Genomic DNA, 18,822 nt, shown 5'->3' on the forward strand with positions numbered 1-18,822 from the left:
CCCGATATGCACTTGGTCTGATTAACATTACTTTCTGCTTTGGCTGTATAAACGCGAAACGGTGTAGCGGGAAAAAGCGAACAACACTTTAAAAGAGCGACTTCTCTTTTTATTTCTATTCCCCTTTCTCACAGAATGATACATAGAAGAAGATGACTAATGAAACCTCTGCTGTATAATGCCCAATAGGTATTCACTTTTACTGAAGACAACGAGAACGACGAGTGGACACAAAACCGACAATGAGCCGTGCAATAAAAGGAGACGATGAAACCCTTTAGGTGAGCAGCACTTTTCTGTAAATAAACAGATTTCAAACGATTTTCAAGGTTTGCCAATTTTTTTCAAACATCTTTAAGGCTATTTGCAATTTTATACTGAAAGATGTTATCGCACATATAGGAGGATCCAAATAAATTGATGAACAACTCTGACCCAGAAAAAAAAGTATCCCGATTGAACTTTTTCTACTCGTTTGTTTGAGGATTGGATAGAAAAAAGAGAAACAGCAGTGTTCGATGTTTTAAAGTCAATATACCATTACATTCTTCATCGGAAATATTTATTTGAATGTAGGAAAAAGTAGAGCAAAACGGAACAGTCAGGCCAAACCGAACCTCCCTCCCGAAAATTTAGGACATTTTTTCTCATGAGATATGCTTTAAAAGAGGGTGGCTACACTCGTCAAAATGATAAGAAATTGATCAAATTTGGTGATAATGTTTTTCAACATCAAGTGGGAAAACAGAATTTTTTTCAAAATTTTCTTCTGCTTAGTTATTGAGTAATTACGCATTAAAGCAGATTTCTTATGCCCGGAATGTATACCTATATGAATATACCTACAAGAATATGTTCACTAAATTTTATTAAATTCTTATCATTTTGAAATTTTTAATGTATTTAACATGGTTTAGCATGGCAACATTGTATCGTCGGTAGCCACCCTCCTTAAAATCTCAAAATAAGAAAATAAAAAAATAATTGAAAATTTAATTTTTTTAATCAATCAATTGACCTGTCAGCTCAAGCTAAGTCGTGAGATAGTTATTATCATTGAAAATATGGGTATTTTCTATATTATATGTGATATTTATACAATTTTATCTCATTTACGACAACTGCATGGAACTTTTATATTTTTGAGGATACGCACCTGAAAGTGAGGAAAATCACAACTCTTTTGCTTTCTTGGTAACACCAAGGAAAATGGATATAACGTGTATTCAATAAAACAATAGCAGTCCTAGGCGTTCTAGGAGACGAAGACGATTCTGATGAACTATCAATCACATCATTAAGCCAGAGCGTGAAACGAATTTTATCAATGGGCGAAGAACTAGCGCACCGTTCTCTTCACGCAAGCTCATGGCGATATGACGAACTCGTTCGAATCGCCGTTTTCCCCGTCGACGTCGCTTCCAAGGCCCAACATTGCCTATGGCTGGGATGCGAAAATATCTTTTGATAGTCCCAAAAATGTCGGTCTAGCTTCTGAATGAGCTGGGACAAATGATAATTCAAAAAAATTCAGATGAAAATGAGTGTGATGAGAATAGTGAGCTTGATCTTCTTCCATTGATAAATTTCGTTCCAAGCTCTGGCTAAATGATGTAATTGATAGTTCATCAGAATCGTCTTCATCTCCTAGAATGCCTACTAGGATTGCTATTGTTATATTGAATACATGTTATATCCACTTTCCTTGGTGTTACCAAGAACGCAAAAGAGTTGTGATTTTCCTTACTTCCAAGTTTGTATCCTCAAAAAAAATAAGCGTATCATGAAGTTTTCGTAAATAAGATAAAATTGTATAAATATCATGTATGTTAGAAATACCCACATTTTCAAAAATAATAACTATTTCACAGCTTATCTTGAGCTGATAGGTCAATTGATTGATTAAAAAAAATCATTTTTCAATATATATATTTATTTTTTTCAATATTGAGATTTTAAAACATGTTCTCACTTGAATACAAAATTTTTCAGATTACCAATGGAAAAAAAATGTCCTAAATTTTCGGAAGGGTATTCCATTTTGCTCGATTGTTCTGCTTTGCCCTACTCTCCCCTATATAGAAATTACAACGGTTTTATGGCTATGAAAAATGAAAAAATTGGTTTATTTAATAATTTCTTACACGTCCGACTTATTCCAAAGTTTTGTTCCGGAAGCAATTAATTTTATGATCGTGATTGTTTGCCGCTGGTCATATTTCCATCAAAACTCCGTCCAACAAAAGTTACGCAGTGATAATTTACATTTTAAGTACATCTGGAGCGAACAATAACGAGAATACGAAGTTTGCAACGACGAATGGGACGGAAATTAAAAGAGTCCGGTGTGATAAGATGGGGGAGAGAGAGAGAGAGAGAGAGAGAGAGAGAGAGAGAGAGAGAGAGAGAGAGAGAGAGGGAGGTATAGATAAAGCACAAAACAAAGACAGGGAACGAACGCGATCGGCGAAAAAGATAAAAAGAAAGAGAAAGAAGAAGGGTTGAAATGAGCAATATTTGACGTTTTAAAGTGTCTTCTCTATCAGCAACGGAATCATCTCTTTTGCTCCTATAAATTTCTCATCTAACCTCACTGTGTACCTATGATCCGGACGCTGAGTGTTTCATCTCTCCGTCTCTCCTTCTGTTGCTCTATTTCCTTTATCTCCTTATTGTTATTCTTTTATCACTATTCTTTTATTATCGAGACTTCCCACGGGTATTCTTTATAGGAACAGCAGTACAGAGAATTTCTTGAACACCTGTTCTGCCTGTAACAGAACAAATGAGAATAGTCATACCGACGAAACGTTCAGAAACTTGATGAAATGAGTCACATCTACACTTTGTACCCAAGTATATGATAAATTGGACCTACTTCAATACCATAACAACAAGCTACTATGCAACTTTTCAACACTTGGCGTTTCTGTTGTTTTCATAACCAAGCTGTTCAGTGAAGATCGACCATCAACTCGATTCATCATTTGTTTGGCAATCACTCATTATAATAAACAATTATTAAAAAGCCGTTGTATAGAGCGCTTCTTTCAATAGATCACCCGGTAGTACCCCTGCCCTCCACTGATGTCATCACAATTTTTAGAGAACGAAAAATTTGAATGTCGTTGTCACAACACTCAATCTTGTCATTTACTTAAATTATGTCATAACCTATAGGAATTCTTCGTGTGCAATACATGCAAGATAAGAGAATAAATCTTGATTATAAGGATGGGAGTTGATCCATTAAAAGAGGCGCTCCATAAAATTATGATCGAACTTCATTTACAAGTAAGTCCGTTTAATTATTCAATTGTATTTTGTATTTCCTCACGATGACCCGGTAGATGTTTAACTAAACATCTACCGTTGGTTACAACCTCATAGTAAGAAGCGATAGATTTTCATAACCTTCTTATTGTGTGCAAGCGAGAGTCCACCTATATTTATACGAAGTATTCTTTTTTTGTCAAATGTCTTTTATAATTTTATTTTGAATTTAATGTGATTCGATAAATTCTTTTCGACCGGTCAAAATCTCTTTCTTATGAAATTTCGCAAAGACTAGAGTTTTCTTCGTCCATCCGGTCATCTTTCGAATACAATCAAAACTTATACTACCTCTCTCTGCAGAAGAGTTCGCTGCATGTCTCATGCTGTATGCTTTGAGGAAGATCATGCGTTACTTGTGATTCAAAAAAGCAACTGAACTGCTTTGCTCTTTTCATGATCAAAGAAACGATTAAATATTATTCTCGCAATTATTAAAATTATGTGTAACTTATTTGTTGAGATTGATAAATTTTGAATATTATGATAGCGGTTAAAATAGTTTCGTAGTTAAATCGTCAAGCAAAATGTGACAACAGCCATTTTCTATTTATATGCGTATGCATTTGTACATTTTAAACCAATTGGCTCATGGGGTTGTCGAAACTTCCGCTGTTTATTCCGTTATTACTCGTTAACCTCAAAAAGTGTTTTTTCTTTTTTCATTCCCAAGTGATTTTCACCGGTAACAAGGCTTTCTCAAGTTTTCTTATTCTCGATTTTGGCTCTCTAAAGTTGGGAGGATCCTATTTTATTAAGTCCAAATCGTCCCACAGGAAGTGTGCCTGTCATAAGAGCCTGTGTATAACCCTTAAAAAAAATGTGATTTTCGTTAACTGTATTCTCGACAACTAAACGGTAGATCCTATAATAATCATTCTGGGAATAGATCCCGGTGTATATTTTTAGCATATTTCCAAATTTCAACTCTTAAAGGTGGAATTTTCGATTTTCATGAGATTCGCGTGATCTTCCTTAAAGTAACTTATATCAATGCCACTGCCCTGTAGTGTCTTCTCAATCCAGTGATTTAGAGTTTCTGACGGAACCGCTTTATGTGGTTTCTTTATCGAAACTAAAAGGCGAAACTTTATGACTCTCAACTTTTGTTTTTCTAATATATTCTAACACGATATTTGCTGGACATATTAAAAAAACTTTGATGAAACGTAAGATCAATAGCAGCTGAATTCTATTTACAGTGGATATCTTCACTCTTTCTATAATTTTCATTTCTAACCAGTCTGCCGCTCTTATTACGATATTCCGAATATCAATGAACGTCAAGAGGTTTGCATACGATGTCCAGTCGTCAACGCTAACACAGTCGCTACTTTTCATGTCAGTTTCTCCAAAGAAAGATTGTCATTCGGTCCCCAATTCTTAAATTCGGATCTTAAGCACTCAGAGAAAGGTCCTATTTATTTTATAAACTAACAAATATCAGCTAATGAAACAAACATTTAACACAAACGAATTGTTCAGTTGAGAAATGTATTCAAGGACATGACTTTTCTGGTGAAAATCGCAATCAAATGTGTATTCATTTGTATATGGATGAAAAAATATCTATTTTGTTTGTGTAGTAATGAATAAATGTTACTTGGGGACGAGAAAAGGTTCGAAGCATTTTTCGAGGCGATATCGATGGGTGGATAAGGAAAACAAAAACAAAGAAAAAACGGTTCAAAGGGTCATCGTTAAAAGCTGAAACTAATGAGGTGAGTTGAACAATTTATTCTGCTCCCTCGAGAGAAATTTTTGACCGGGATTATTTTCGAGGTTATATTTCAATCTCCAAACTAAGGGTTACCGCTGAACGTGTTCGAGGATTCGCACAAAAAATTTAAAATACTTTCGGTAACAAAAAGTTGAAAAACACATTTGAACGAAAATTTTGGCAGCGGCCGTTTTTTTTCAGTCTCATCTTTATCAATACTCTATGATTCATATATGAAACAGATGATACGTTTCAGGTTTGGAACAGAACAATTCGACTGTTCGAAACTTTTTTCCCTCCGGGTGAAACACCGGCACGAGGTAGAATTCCCATACAAATATATGGGACATCAAGGAGCTTAAATTCGGAGATCAAATACATGCAGAGATTTCTGGAAAAACAAGCAGTCGCGATAAACTTGTAACGTTAACGATTCACCCGTATTCGAGAAAAAAAATGAGGTATTTGCGGCAGCGGTACTCGGAAAGTCTCAAAGACATTTTACCCAATAACATTTCTGACAAATTTTAAGCGAAAAGGAGCTGCATGGAAAAAAAAGAGGAAAAAACTTGTCTCTTTTCCTTGCCCCTGGCGGACACACATTTCAAAGAAAACGACAACGATACCAGCAAGAAGATGAAAAAATAGAGATTTCTCGTTCGATATGATCCACATAACCCCATTGAAGCAGCGAATATGTAAAAAATCTTCACGGATTTAATTTGAATATAAAAGTAGAATCCGTGTATCCGAGCAGGCAACTGGATTCCAGATGATTTATGCATTCTGCGGAAGGGCTAGATTCATGCATTTTGCAGTGAAGAGTCGCCACCAAACCGCATAGCAGCAGAATTTTCTTACCCCGAGTCAACCGTGATTTGGGTTTCGTATCAGATTTCGATATTTTTTTCTAACACCAAGTCAAATAGGGGAGCATACATTGACCGCAAAATGTCTTCGACAAATGAAATTTCAAAATATTCCATTCACGAAGTCTCATAGATTTTTCTCGTGGAGGTAGTAAATCATTCAATTATCAACTATGATTAAACGTACATATCTCAGATATCATATGGATGACTTACGGTGTCTGGAATAAAACTTGCTACTTTTCATCCCTATCTCAACTAGATTTTTATTACATCCTGTACCATCAACTCAATCATGTTCTTTGCCGCAAACCATCCCAACAAAATTAAAAGTTTCACCAGCGCGCTGATCCTTGAACTCTGAACAACAAAACGATAAGGCAATAATTTAACATTGCGCCAGTAATGGAGATGCAGCCCGTGTATCACTTCCATTTCCTCAGAATATGTTGCTCCGGACGGTATACTAATTTACAAAAAACACCAAGTGTCCATGATTTTTCTAACGTTTTACTTGCTCTGCCAAAACTTCCAACACTTTTTCTGGCACTCTATGTAAACGGGATATTTTAGAGCATTAGAATTATTGTTCTATTTAGGGTTTTAAAGTCTCATGAAAAAAAACAAAATATGTAAGTTAGGGTGTGTCGAAAAAAATCGATATTTTTTTTTCGGGCTCCACAAGCATTTTTCTTCTTGTTATGCCAAACGATGAAGCTAGCCAAAAGGACAGCTCAAAATAAAATTATTTCGGCCGGCCCACCGCATACTTCAATTTTCCATAAGAATAACATGTGAAAAAAAAACTTCGGTGAACATTGTTCCATATCATCTGTAAAAACAATTGCACAGATATTATACTTACGTATTTTTGTAGAAAATTGAATTCCCTACAAAAAAAGTCGTTAGAGTCATTGGCCTAGAACCAATCGTTCAACGATTACAGCAGTTTGAAGTTTCTAACGTCACCTAGCCAGATTTCGCGTGTATCATTCCCTATTTTCGAGATCGCTCCTTTTAATGGTACTGTTAAAATTGGACTGAAAACTATTTTTAAGTATAGTTTTTCAAAAATAGCTTCTAGGATCGTTATCTAGGCAAAAAATATCGGATACATACTGTTCTCATTTGTTTGAACGAACGACATAAATTGTTTGTCTTTCCACTATTTGTTTGAATAAATTATGAAATTCAATTAACCAAACCAAATGCACAGATACAAATATACATAGGAAAATAGAGAGAGAGATAGAGAGAGAGAGAGAGAGAGAGAGAGAGAGAGAGAGAGAGAGAGAGAGAGAGAGAGAGAGAGAGAGAGAGAGAGAGAGAGAGCAAACAGTTCAATTTATTTCCCGTGCTTACTATTGAATTGATTAACTTATTATAATTACATGTTGGCGTAATACTGAACCGTTTGAGCGCTGTAAGCGCACACGTTGGCGTAATGCCGAACTGCTTCAGTCTTAATTTTTTTAAATATAAAAAAACATAGGCTTTAGCCCAATTTAAACAGCACCGTTAAAGGGAGCGACCTCGAAAATAGGAAATGATACATGTGAAATCTGGCTAAGTGACGTCAGAAACTTCAAACTGCTGTAGCCATTGAACGGTTGGTTCTAGGCCAATGACTCTAACGACTTTTTTTGTAGGAAATTCAATTTTCTACAAAAATACGTAAGTAGAATATCTGTGCAATTTTTTTTACAGATGATATGGAATAATGTTCACCGAAGTTTTTTTTTTACATGTTATTCTTATGGAAAATTGAAGTATGCGGTGGGCCGGCCGAAATAATTTTATTTTGAGCTGTCCTTTTGGCTAGCTTCATCGTTTGGCATAACAAGAAGAAAAATGCTTGTGAAGCCCGAAAAAAAAATATCGATTTTTTTCGACACACCCTAATGTAAGTATTATTGAAACTTTTTCACCGATCGAATTTTTGAAGCAAAAATAATGATTGAAACGATATTCTAAATATCGCGCGTCACAACCGAATCTATATACATTTCTGGTATCCATTGAATGTAAATAAAGCGTCGAATTAGGCGAGCTTCTGCTTATGATATTTTGAGAAGCCCATTAGTTGGTGGGTGGTGTTGTTGCGAGAATGTTATGGAGACTTATGCAAACTCAGAATCCAATTACCGGAGCATAATAGGGCGAGTATAATGGTTTGAATTTCGCATGCCACCCGAATCGAGTGCATCCCAGTATAGTTCCTGCTGATGCTTTACCATATCGATTACGAATCGGGAAAATATCAGAATTATAACGTGCCAGGATCAATTACTCAATGCATATTATTTCGAGCTGATGACTCTTCCAATTTTTCATTAGTCCCGTTAACACTGGTTAGGAATCAAAGCTAAATCGAATTTATGATGTAGTGGTGTGCAGGACTTTTTCCATACGTTTCGGCGTTGACACACGAACGCAGTTTTATTGAAAAATTGTATAAATAGTGCGATCTCAATTACCTAAATTGCCAAATTAACATATATATACATCTAGAATTACCATTGATTTGGTTTGTCGAGCAGTGCTTTTCAATATTTTAACACGATGGGTTTCAGAGATAAATAATTTTATTAGGAAAAATTTTACTAATTGAAAAATTATTATGACAACTTGGCGAAATTGAAAATGATCGTCGAGCAAAATGTAAATGTTGGTGGAAACTAGAGTAAGGAGTAAGTTAGATAAACGTTAAGTTTTTGGGGGGGATGGCGGTGGTGGAGACAGAGCAATTTTGCAATATGAATTAAAAAATCGAAGAACTAAGAGGCTCATTTTCGCGAATTATATGTGGTGTAACAGCATTAAAAATTTCAAATATTTCAAATAGAAGCTCTGATGATAACTTCAAAGGGAAATTTAAATTTGACAAAAGCTTTAAATTTGGTTGAACTGGTAACACTCACCTTCATTCACCCTGCCATATGAAAAGCCGCGTACCACCAAGTCGAAGGATCTTGGTGCTGAAATATCAGTCCCTCTCTCGCTTCTCCCCACCTTCACCTTCCCTCGGCCTCTCTATCATATACACCTCAGCTGCTACCACCATCGTAGGCAGCCTCCCCAAGTACATAATTCATGAGAATATTTGAATAGTGTTTTACACTGCTTACCACTTGTACTTCTGGGTACTTTAACAGTAAGTTCCGCCAACGCGTAAGTAGGTACTAATGCTCTTACCGCTAATGCATTTGCACCATTGTTTTAGACTGCCAGTGGCAACGCGACAGGACAAGTGAGAGCCACCTAGAAATAAAGGGTGAGCCCCAAGACGAAACGAGACTTTCTTGAATTGCTCCGACCTCAATCGCTCTGCACCTATATGTAAAACCGCATTCCTATGTTCTACACCACAGATTTTCAATTTAAACTGGCATCGCTAATAATATTACGATAACAGAGGGCGAATAATGGGATGATTAAAGAAAAAAAGACTTTTTTGCTCAACCACGATAAAAAAGATTGATTGTTCGGTGTTGCAACGACAAAAGCTAATATTCAATTAAGAGTTGATTCTCTCAAAATTTAAGCTTGGGGGAAAAACATCCAAAAGTCGTCCCAATGGTTTATCTAAAGTTTTTTTTCGATTTTTCGTAAACGTCTCGAGATAAAAAAATGATTCGCTTCGTATCATAAGTTGATGTGTTAGCATACCATAAAAACATTATTTTCTCAAAATTCGAATAACCTAATAAATTTTTTAGATGTGCCGCCAGTGGATTTTATATATTTTTTTCATAATTTTGAGCGTAAATTATAACGTTTAACGGTTTTGTTTGTGTAGCAACTAAGAAATATTAGTATTAAGTGAAGAAGTGAAATTTGAAAATTACGAAAAATTAATTATTAAATTTTAAATTCTCTAAAATATATTCATATAGAGATGGCATCGATTTTGTGATATTTTTTTATAATTTCAGCTAAAAGCCGGCTTACATAAAAGTGGATATTTTATCTCGCACATAGATACGTGCATAAAAATATCTGAACATCATTAAAGGCACCTCTAGAAATTTTTTAGATTTAAATTTTTCCAGAATTACCTTGCACACTACATACTATATTTTTAATTGTTTGGAGTGACCATCAAGTAAGGGGTGATGCTGTCAGCGCGAAAGCAGCGCCGCCCCGTCAATTTATAATGATACAAGGACATATGTACGCCTGTAATTTTTTAGAACGCCACTGGTTGTATCACGGTTACTCCAAACAACTCCAAACACATACCCTTGTTCGGAGATACTTTATTAAACCGAAATAACTGAAATAAGAAAAAAAAATCATAATCGTTGGATGTGACCTATAATAATTAATTTATTTTCACTTTGAAAATTTGAAAAAATATTTTTTCATGAAATTCTAGCATTCAAAGTATTCAAACTTTGTTATAATATAAGAATTTACTTTGAAATATCTCGATTTTTATCCGAAGTTATGAAAAAAATAAATTCCACTGGCGGTACCTCTAAAAAGTTCACGAAAGGAATTCATTATGTGACCTATGCATTAGCTACGTAATTAGCAACAGTACGACATGTCAGCAAATGACGTTTCCTGCGTGGTTGTCACAATTGTGAACTAAGTAGTTTGAAGAACAGAGTGGATATGAAATGATAACCCACCATCAGACTACATCATCATTTTTCATAAGACTCTTCACTTCTGATTACTCGAACGAGGTGATCAAAGTTTCAGTGAAAACATCTTGAAAAGCAAAAACGTTCGGTCCTGCCATATTATAAAAAATAGTTGATCTGATCCCAGCAATTACTTATACAATGTCTTAAGTCTTTCAACTAAATTTTTACATCTATTTTTCTGAGAGCTCGCTTCAAAGGCATTTACATAACTTTGAGTGCAAACTTAGAACGTTTCAAGACACGGCTCAAAATTTTTGCGCCAGTTGAGTGAAAAAAATTATGGAATGACAACGTGTCGGTCCAGCCTAGCTTCACCGAAATAACTTTTGCTGCTTCAATTCCTCTGGTCTCGCCTACAGCGTCAACGGGAAAAGCTTTGTATGATAAATTTTCAAGCTCCACGTAGATTCATTATCATAATTGCAATTAAAAGTTGTTAAATTTGAATATCAATCGAGGCAGGAAGTGGTTGGTGATGCGCGACGTATGTATATATGTATATATATATGTAATAAAACGTAGCTGCCTATCTCGATTACATATAACTATATGCTGTTGATATCTATATATATAAAGTTATGTATAGTAACTCTATCCACTCGGCCGTTCAGTCACCAAAGCCCGCCAAGGTTCATGAAAATGTAACGTTTGGCTCTCGCTTTTCTGGTCGATCTGAATATCATAATAGCAACCCGGTATAATTGTTTTATATAAACTCTCTGAATGGCGTTAATCCAATTTTCGTCCTTTTCTTTTTCCTCTCAAAATTTTAAAAACATCAGAATCTTCATAATGTTTCGCAACTTTCAACGACATATTTCATATTGATATAAACAGATAATATTCTGTCACAGAAATTCCAATGAATTTTCAGTGAGACGGCTTGGTTCCGCGTGATATTAAAATCAATTTAAAAATTGATCGCAAGCAATGAACTTTTGGATTCCGCCATGTAATTTTCACATTTTTTAAAAATATTTTGCGTTAAAACGCTGTCACTACGCTCAGATACTAAGGGACGTGTGTCATATATTATCATGAAGGAAATATTACTTTACTAGGAAGGAAGCAAACTAGATTTCACTCTCGATTTGTCACCTTGTACTTTTCTGCTTATCATTATGCTGTGAATATGTTTACGCCATTTTTGATGAGCTCATAGTCCGGAACTGATACGCATTACGATAGAAATTTACATTAAGAGTGCTCGAGCTTATATTCTGTCAGTTAATGAAGAGCGTCGAAAGGGCGCCTTATCGTTTTCTCATACCTTCTCTCGACTACTTTTATTTTGACTTTTTCTCAGTGTTCTTCTTTCGAAGGTTACTTTTTTGTACTCTTTCTGCATTACCCAAGTGTCGTAAACTGTGAACTCCGCAATAGAATCTCATAGTCCTCATAAACCCTATCACACATCACCCGAGTCGGTTAGAGATTAAACCTAAAGAGTGGGAGGAAGAAAATTAAGGGGGCTGGACTGCTGGACTGTGTGGTGGTCTAATCCCAAAGTGGGTCGAGTGGGCTCTCCTCAAATCCGCTATTCTTTGTAGCATCGTTCTGACTCGACTCTTCATTTTTTTACTGCTCTTCGTTCATTTATTTTTGCCAATAGGAAATTCACTACCTTTATTTCGTCATTTATCAGCCATAGAAATGAAAAGTCGACATATTTTGCGAAAAACCGGAGTATAGGACCCTCAAAAAAAAGCAGTTCTTACGAAATTGTAAAAATAATATTTTGTTCTCTATCCGCTTTTACTTTCTCATTCTCCTTTCTTCCTATCTACCCCACTCGGCTTTGCAACGTCGGAGAAGAGAAAGACGTTTCCTCGAGTCAATTGTAGCGAGGCTGCTTAACGCAAATGAAATGTAAACGAGAGATGGAGTGTGACGACGCCGGGGTAGCCGCTTTGCAGACTTCATCATTTGCATCCTCGAACGAACTTTTCTGTTAGATATTTTTTCTTCATGTTCCTTCAACGATTCTACTTATCTTCCATTCTCTTTCTCTCTCTCTCTCTCGCTGTCTTATTATTTACTCAAATTGTACAGATAAAAGTTAAATAATGTGAAAAGAAACCTGTGCGTAACACGCAAATGCAGTGCATTTTTTGTGTAGCACACCAGTGAATAATTTTTTAATTAACACAAAAATGTACATCAGCAATATTCTGACAAACTGGTAACGTGCTATTCGTCCTGAAATAAAAAAAAGTACCAATCTGAATTCAAACACGCAGCATTCCCCTATGAAAATTAAACTTCGATAGCTCCAAATTTACATGGAAACCCAGTACTCTATGATATTAATTGGTATCATATTTAACAAATAACTTATCGAAGGACAAATATCTTCTGAATATTTGGGATTCAATGCAGGAATATGAATAAGCATCAACGAAACTCGAATCGACTATATTTGGATCGATATTTTGTCAGTAGTCACGAAAAAACAAACAAAGTTATGCTGTTTTTCATCGGATAAACTCTAAGCCACGTACCGCTCAGGTACAAGTAAAGGATCAGGGGTGTTGGATCCCTATCCGAATCGGAACACCGGTAACGCCATCTACATATCATTATTTCAACAGCAATCGAGGATGCACACTTGTGTTACTCAAGAGGTGAATCGTTGGTGAGACGTTGTGTACGTAGTTCAAGTGTCAACGCCTCACTGACTTCGTGGTGGGAGTAGTTAGGAACACCAGGATGAGGTCTGATCCCGGGCTGGTCGAGAACAAACGAGAGTCTTGATTTTACTCAGCTTGGCCGAACTTCAACGCAGCAAATATGACCTCCGGTATGTGAAATACGTATACCTCTAATTTCAGGTACCTCGGCATCCGGACGTCGAGTTGTTTGCCAGATTTCACTGTTTGACAGTAGTACTCCAGTAAATCGATACATGCTGGTGCTAACCTATGTACGTAGATTCTAATATTCTACATGGCATATGGAATCTTACGACAAGATGCGAAAGCTGAGGAAGCTCAAATTGTAAGGTATTGACTAATATTCAAATTTAATCGATTTGTGAAAATATAATACGGTGACAGCTATACGAGTTCAGTGGCACTACCAAAAGACTTCATCTTCTTAGGTCGATTCCTATGGGAGAAATTTTTCACACTTTCTGAAAAATTATTTGGCTCTCTCGATCTTTGAATGGACTTTTATTCAAGCTTGTTCTTCCAAGCTCACGGAAAAGAAATGAATCAGCGCGAGATAAGTTATTTTCCTGGAAATACAAAAAATGAAAAAGAATCTATTATACTGAAATGAAGATATGAACAATAATGGAATTCCTTATATTCTAATGTGGCTAGAATTACAAAAGAGAAATAGTGGCGCGTGGTGTAAGTGGAATTGCGCTCTTTCTGTCTAAAATTACAAGCGATTTTTGTGTAAACGTTAAGCCGATCATACAACCTGTGAAACGTCGAATGCTAAAAAGTTCACAAGCAAAGAGAATGTTCCATTTTTTCGTTGGAACTTTTTTTAATCCATTCCGACTCCATAATTGTTCTTTTTTCTTCAGCGAACTTCAACCGGCGAAATCTTGAACGATACAGAAGCAAAAAAATAGAGAATTTCATGTCAGTACTTCATAAACTGAGACTCTCGTTTGGTCCATTTGCATTATCATCTTTCATATTCACTTCTTTCGAATAACTATATTTTGAAAGCAATACGATTTGAGGTTGACGGTGAAACGAGTGAAGCAATGACGAACTGGAATGAAACTTTCTCCCTCAAAAGAGCGATTCGTTCAAAAAATCAAATAAAAGATTCTCTGGTTGCGAAGTTACTCTGTCAAGTATGAAGAAGCTTAAAAATTTTCCAGCGACATTGCTTTTTCAAATTTTTAATCAAAAAGCTCTTACTCGGATAGGATTTTAATTATTACACGCTTCCTGCTTCGACGATTCGCTAGCGTGCCTGTTTTTTTTATGTGGTACCTGGTTGGTAGTGTGGAATATTGTTCTTGAAATATCACGAGCAAGCGAAACTTTTTGGTATATATTATTATTGATCAAGAGACTGAGTACAGTCTCGGGACAAGTCCATTGATAGCCCTGTCGTCTGTTCAACATTTCTCATAATGCACTCACAATAATTTCACCTGCTACGAATTCTGAGTAGAGGACATCGTTTGCCATAGGATAGAGCTCCATAGTTGAGTAAGCGACAATTGTTTATTAACCCTACACCTCATGTGTCTTTTTTTATACCCTCAACCTCATGACCGGGGTTTGAACGCACCCCACTCTTTTTCTGCTTATAAATCCGGTCCTACGATGCTAAACTGACTTTATCCTACACCATTTTCTTCGTTTTTTTATAACGAAAAGAATGATGTACGATAAAACTAATTTCAATTGAATTTATATATTAAAAAATCCGTCGATAATCAGTCGATAATGTCGCTTGTTAGGACGGGAGCGTAGTTTGAAGTTCGCGTGGGGTGTGCTCACACCCCAGTCATGCGTTCTAGGGTTAATTATTACGACAATAAGGATACTTTCATTAAAACTGAATGCATGCATGAACTGCGTAATTCCTAATTGCCTATGGAAAAATGTTTTAAAAACACAAGAACAAATAACTATTATCGAGCACCAAATGAAGCATATATCAATTCCAACAACAATTTGTGTTAAATCAAATGACAAAAGACACTGAACAGACGAAGCCGTTCTCCACGTACTGTTAAGCTGCACGGCATTGTTGCTTATACTTTGGAAACTGTCTCCAAAGTTTGTCTCAAATGAAGTGCTCGGAAGATGTTATGAAAACTCAGCATGATATCACATGCGCGAACATTGTCATTTTGATGATAAGATCATTATGAATATTCAAATTGTTGGAATATATCCCATAGTTGATAGAATATTCCGGCCTTCACGCTTGATTCACAATGATAATTTGCACATAACGTGATTTATGTATTCCAAAATATATTCTCGAATGAACATGTGTTTCGTTATTTGTCCACTGAACCCGGCAAGCATGTAGGGCAAAAAGTCAGGAGCTAAAATTGATTCAATTGAAAAGTCGAATATCGCATAATACGAAAATGAGATGTCTGCCAATGAGAAATGTATGCGTGTGCTCAGCAGTTCTTACAAGATGAGAGGAATAAAAAGACAAAACTTATTTTGCATATATGAAGTTTCAAACATCCGTGTCGCACCTTTTTTAATAATTTCAATTCGACATTTTTCCCCCTTCAAAATTACTAATAATCAACGGAGCTGTAAAAAGTTTCGTCCATGCTGTTGACGAAAAAATATTTTGCGTATAAAGGACAATGTAACGAGTGTATCACATAGTTTGAAAAACGAAGCTGCGAAATGAAAAACCGTGATATTAGATTGGTGTTCAACGAAACGTTTATTTTTACAATCGCGCGTTTCGAAGGGCATGTTGCACGTTGACACTTCATACATGCGGATGCAAGATTTAGCAAGCATGGGGTGAGCTGGCAACCGATCGATTTTGCCTACGCGGCTTGCGTTTTGGGTTCAGTGATTAATCGAAATCTCATAGAACCGCGTCAATTTCTCATACACGCAACTGACATATGGTGTGAAATAATAACAATAAATAAAAAAGCGTTAAAAGGAATATAGTGCTGAATTGTGAGTTGTGAGGTTGCAACAACGACCAAATAAAAGTACTGAAACGTCAAACTTTGAATTTGTCAAAGTTTGGGTTTGCTTCGACCGCTTCGCCGATGAAATCTCACGTAAGTTCGAATTTGTATGAGTTATTGTTAAGTGTACACTGTTGATTAAGGCTCAAACTTTGTCTAAGTGTATTAAAGTGACGTTTAAAAGTGCTTCGATCGACCGTGATTAAAGTAATAAAAAAATAAAAAATATGGTTATCTTCGTAACGGTAAAAATCACGAAAATAATCATCGAAAAAAACTGAAAAAATTCCGTTTCGTACCTTTTAATATGAACAACAAATGTGCCAAATTTCAGATTTCTATCATCATTATTATGGGAGGCAGATAATAATTAAGTAACAAGTTTGATAAATACACGTGTTTATCGGTGACACCTGTTTAAATTCTCCTAGCGCATTCAAATTTGGTAGACATTTTTTTTTTTGATGTTGATGATATTTCCGCAAAGGAATTCGCAAAAAAAAGTGACCCGATTTGTGGCCACCCTAATATACTAGTTTTTTATGAGTTGAGCGAAACGAGTCAGCTTTCAGTAGGTAAACTTTTGAGTTGACCATATTGAATTAATATTCAATAAATAATCAAAGAAAAAATTTTAAACGAGCTCTGGACGATACGACTTCATTGAAACTTTATATGCAACTGTATAGATGATTGTACGAATAATATTTCGACGTTTTTGAGCTACTAAATAATTGTTGTTTTCTGGGCCTGTTTATATATCCTACATGATAAATTAGGTTGCAGTATCGCATTAGGCTCTTCACTCTCCTTAAAATGGTGGAATGGGAGCTTAAGGTACGATTAGTGTATACGTGAAGATATGTGATGTGTATAAGCAGTGCCCATGACTCCCTGAAACTCAGTGGAGAATGTACAATTTATAGCGTTTCATATTGTCGGGAGATCATTATTAACGCGATAGAATACGTTCTCTAATATACGTCTTGTATTTCTGTATATATCTGTACATCAGTCCACTCTCAGAAATTGTGTGCAGACTGAGAAACTAATACTAAAGACAATTTGTCAGCGGATTTCCCACTATTAGTCATTGTCTCATTACTCGTGAAGGAGAAGTTCGATATCGTTGCCATTCCTACTTTGTTCTCGACGTGACATCATCACCTAACGTCTGCAACCCTTTTTATCATTGTCGTATCGATATACTGATTTCCTTGTGTACACGACAAATGGGACCTTCCACTGCTATTTCTACCGCGATCCATTGCAACTTTGCTCCTTATTTTCCTATTTTATTTTATCGTGCCTTGCACCGAGTGTATTGAATATTTGTAAGATTTAGAGACGCAGTTACCTTTCATAGAATTGCTTGAAAGAGCGAATAAAAGTTCCAGTTATACACTGTACGAACTCTTTCTCTTTTTTTTTAGTCGTGAATTTTCCGATTGATTTTTTTCCCGTTTGTGTTATTTTATACTCAAGACAACCTTCGAGCCAATTCAATTTTTTGCTGTATTAATTTTGTAAAGAACCCATATAGCCCAACAGTTTTTTACTGCATGGCCCTAATCCTTACACAGGCGATGAATTTAGTTATTTCCCTGCAATGCGGAGATGGTTTGAAAAAGACGAATGCAAAAACGATTGTAGTAGTTTCATACGAAGCTTAACGGAACGAGCCAACCCGGAATCCAATAACAACTACGTTAACTTGTGCGGAGGGTTATAGTATTTATTCTATACGACCAGGGTAATGGACGTAGAAAATTCAACATTGCGCACTACACGAGTGTGTTCCATATGCGTAGACGACCATCCGTGGTCGAACTACATTCGAAAAACATCCAAACAATATAAAACAAAATTGCTGTCTTTCGAAAGAGGTGAATCTCTTTTCACCAGTGGTTGTTCAGAGTTTTTTCGATCACCTATAGTCGACCGGTTATTAATTGCGTAAAACGCAAATTCGGACGTCGCAAATCGATTCGGTCGCAGTTGTGTACAATTTCATCACCTAACAATCATAACTTGTAGAGCAAACACGGAGTTCCGCACTAATGCAATTTTTTAAAAAAAGTTTTACCACAGCGCCTGACTTCCACTGTATCCTCGTTATACTAGATTATTTAATTCCCAATACATCCAATGCATCGATAAAACAATTTTTATTTCTCTGAATATCGAATTTTTTCAATCGCTCATTCGCAGCCTCTTTCGTAAAAAGAAGACCAGAGCATAACGAAATACCAAGGAAACATGGTCATTTTTGGAAGTTTGAGAAGCTTTAACTATTTTTAACTCTCAAAAACTAATAACCTACTGAAATTTTTTCAATTTTCGAAAAAAAAAATCTTGGAGCATAATGGGGCACCTTAGAAATTGGAAAATTTTTTTTTTCGACGACTACTTCTTTTGAAAAATAGTTTCAAAATTACGAGAATTTCCTAAAATTTCTTCCTTTTTGACATTTTTTTTTTTTTTTAAGCAATTATTTTGATCCTTTTTTTATGAATATATACCAAACTGCCAGAATAAAAAAATAAATAATTTCGGCAGTTTTTGAAGTACCCCGTTTTGTCCCAATTT

General features: G+C 35.7%; 1 long non-coding RNA gene across 2 annotated transcripts in view; it reads right to left on the minus strand.

Moving 5' to 3' along the window:
• The window catches only part of LOC122409084 (uncharacterized), a 26,363-nt gene continuing 7,541 nt past the window's right edge, over positions 1-18,822 (minus strand). Inside the window, exons 4-5 of one of the 2 annotated variants that reach the window (XR_006260598.1) lie at positions 2,602-2,771; positions 1-296 (exon numbers count right to left, since the gene is read on the minus strand). This is a non-coding gene — a long non-coding RNA (uncharacterized lncRNA). Of the gene's footprint in view, positions 297-2,589; positions 2,772-18,822 lie in introns of both variants that reach the window. The other variant, XR_006260597.1, reaches the window with a different exon arrangement.

This window comes from Venturia canescens, chromosome 1, assembly GCF_019457755.1.
Source record: "Venturia canescens isolate UGA chromosome 1, ASM1945775v1, whole genome shotgun sequence".
Classification (NCBI taxonomy): Eukaryota; Metazoa; Arthropoda; class Insecta; order Hymenoptera; family Ichneumonidae; genus Venturia; species Venturia canescens.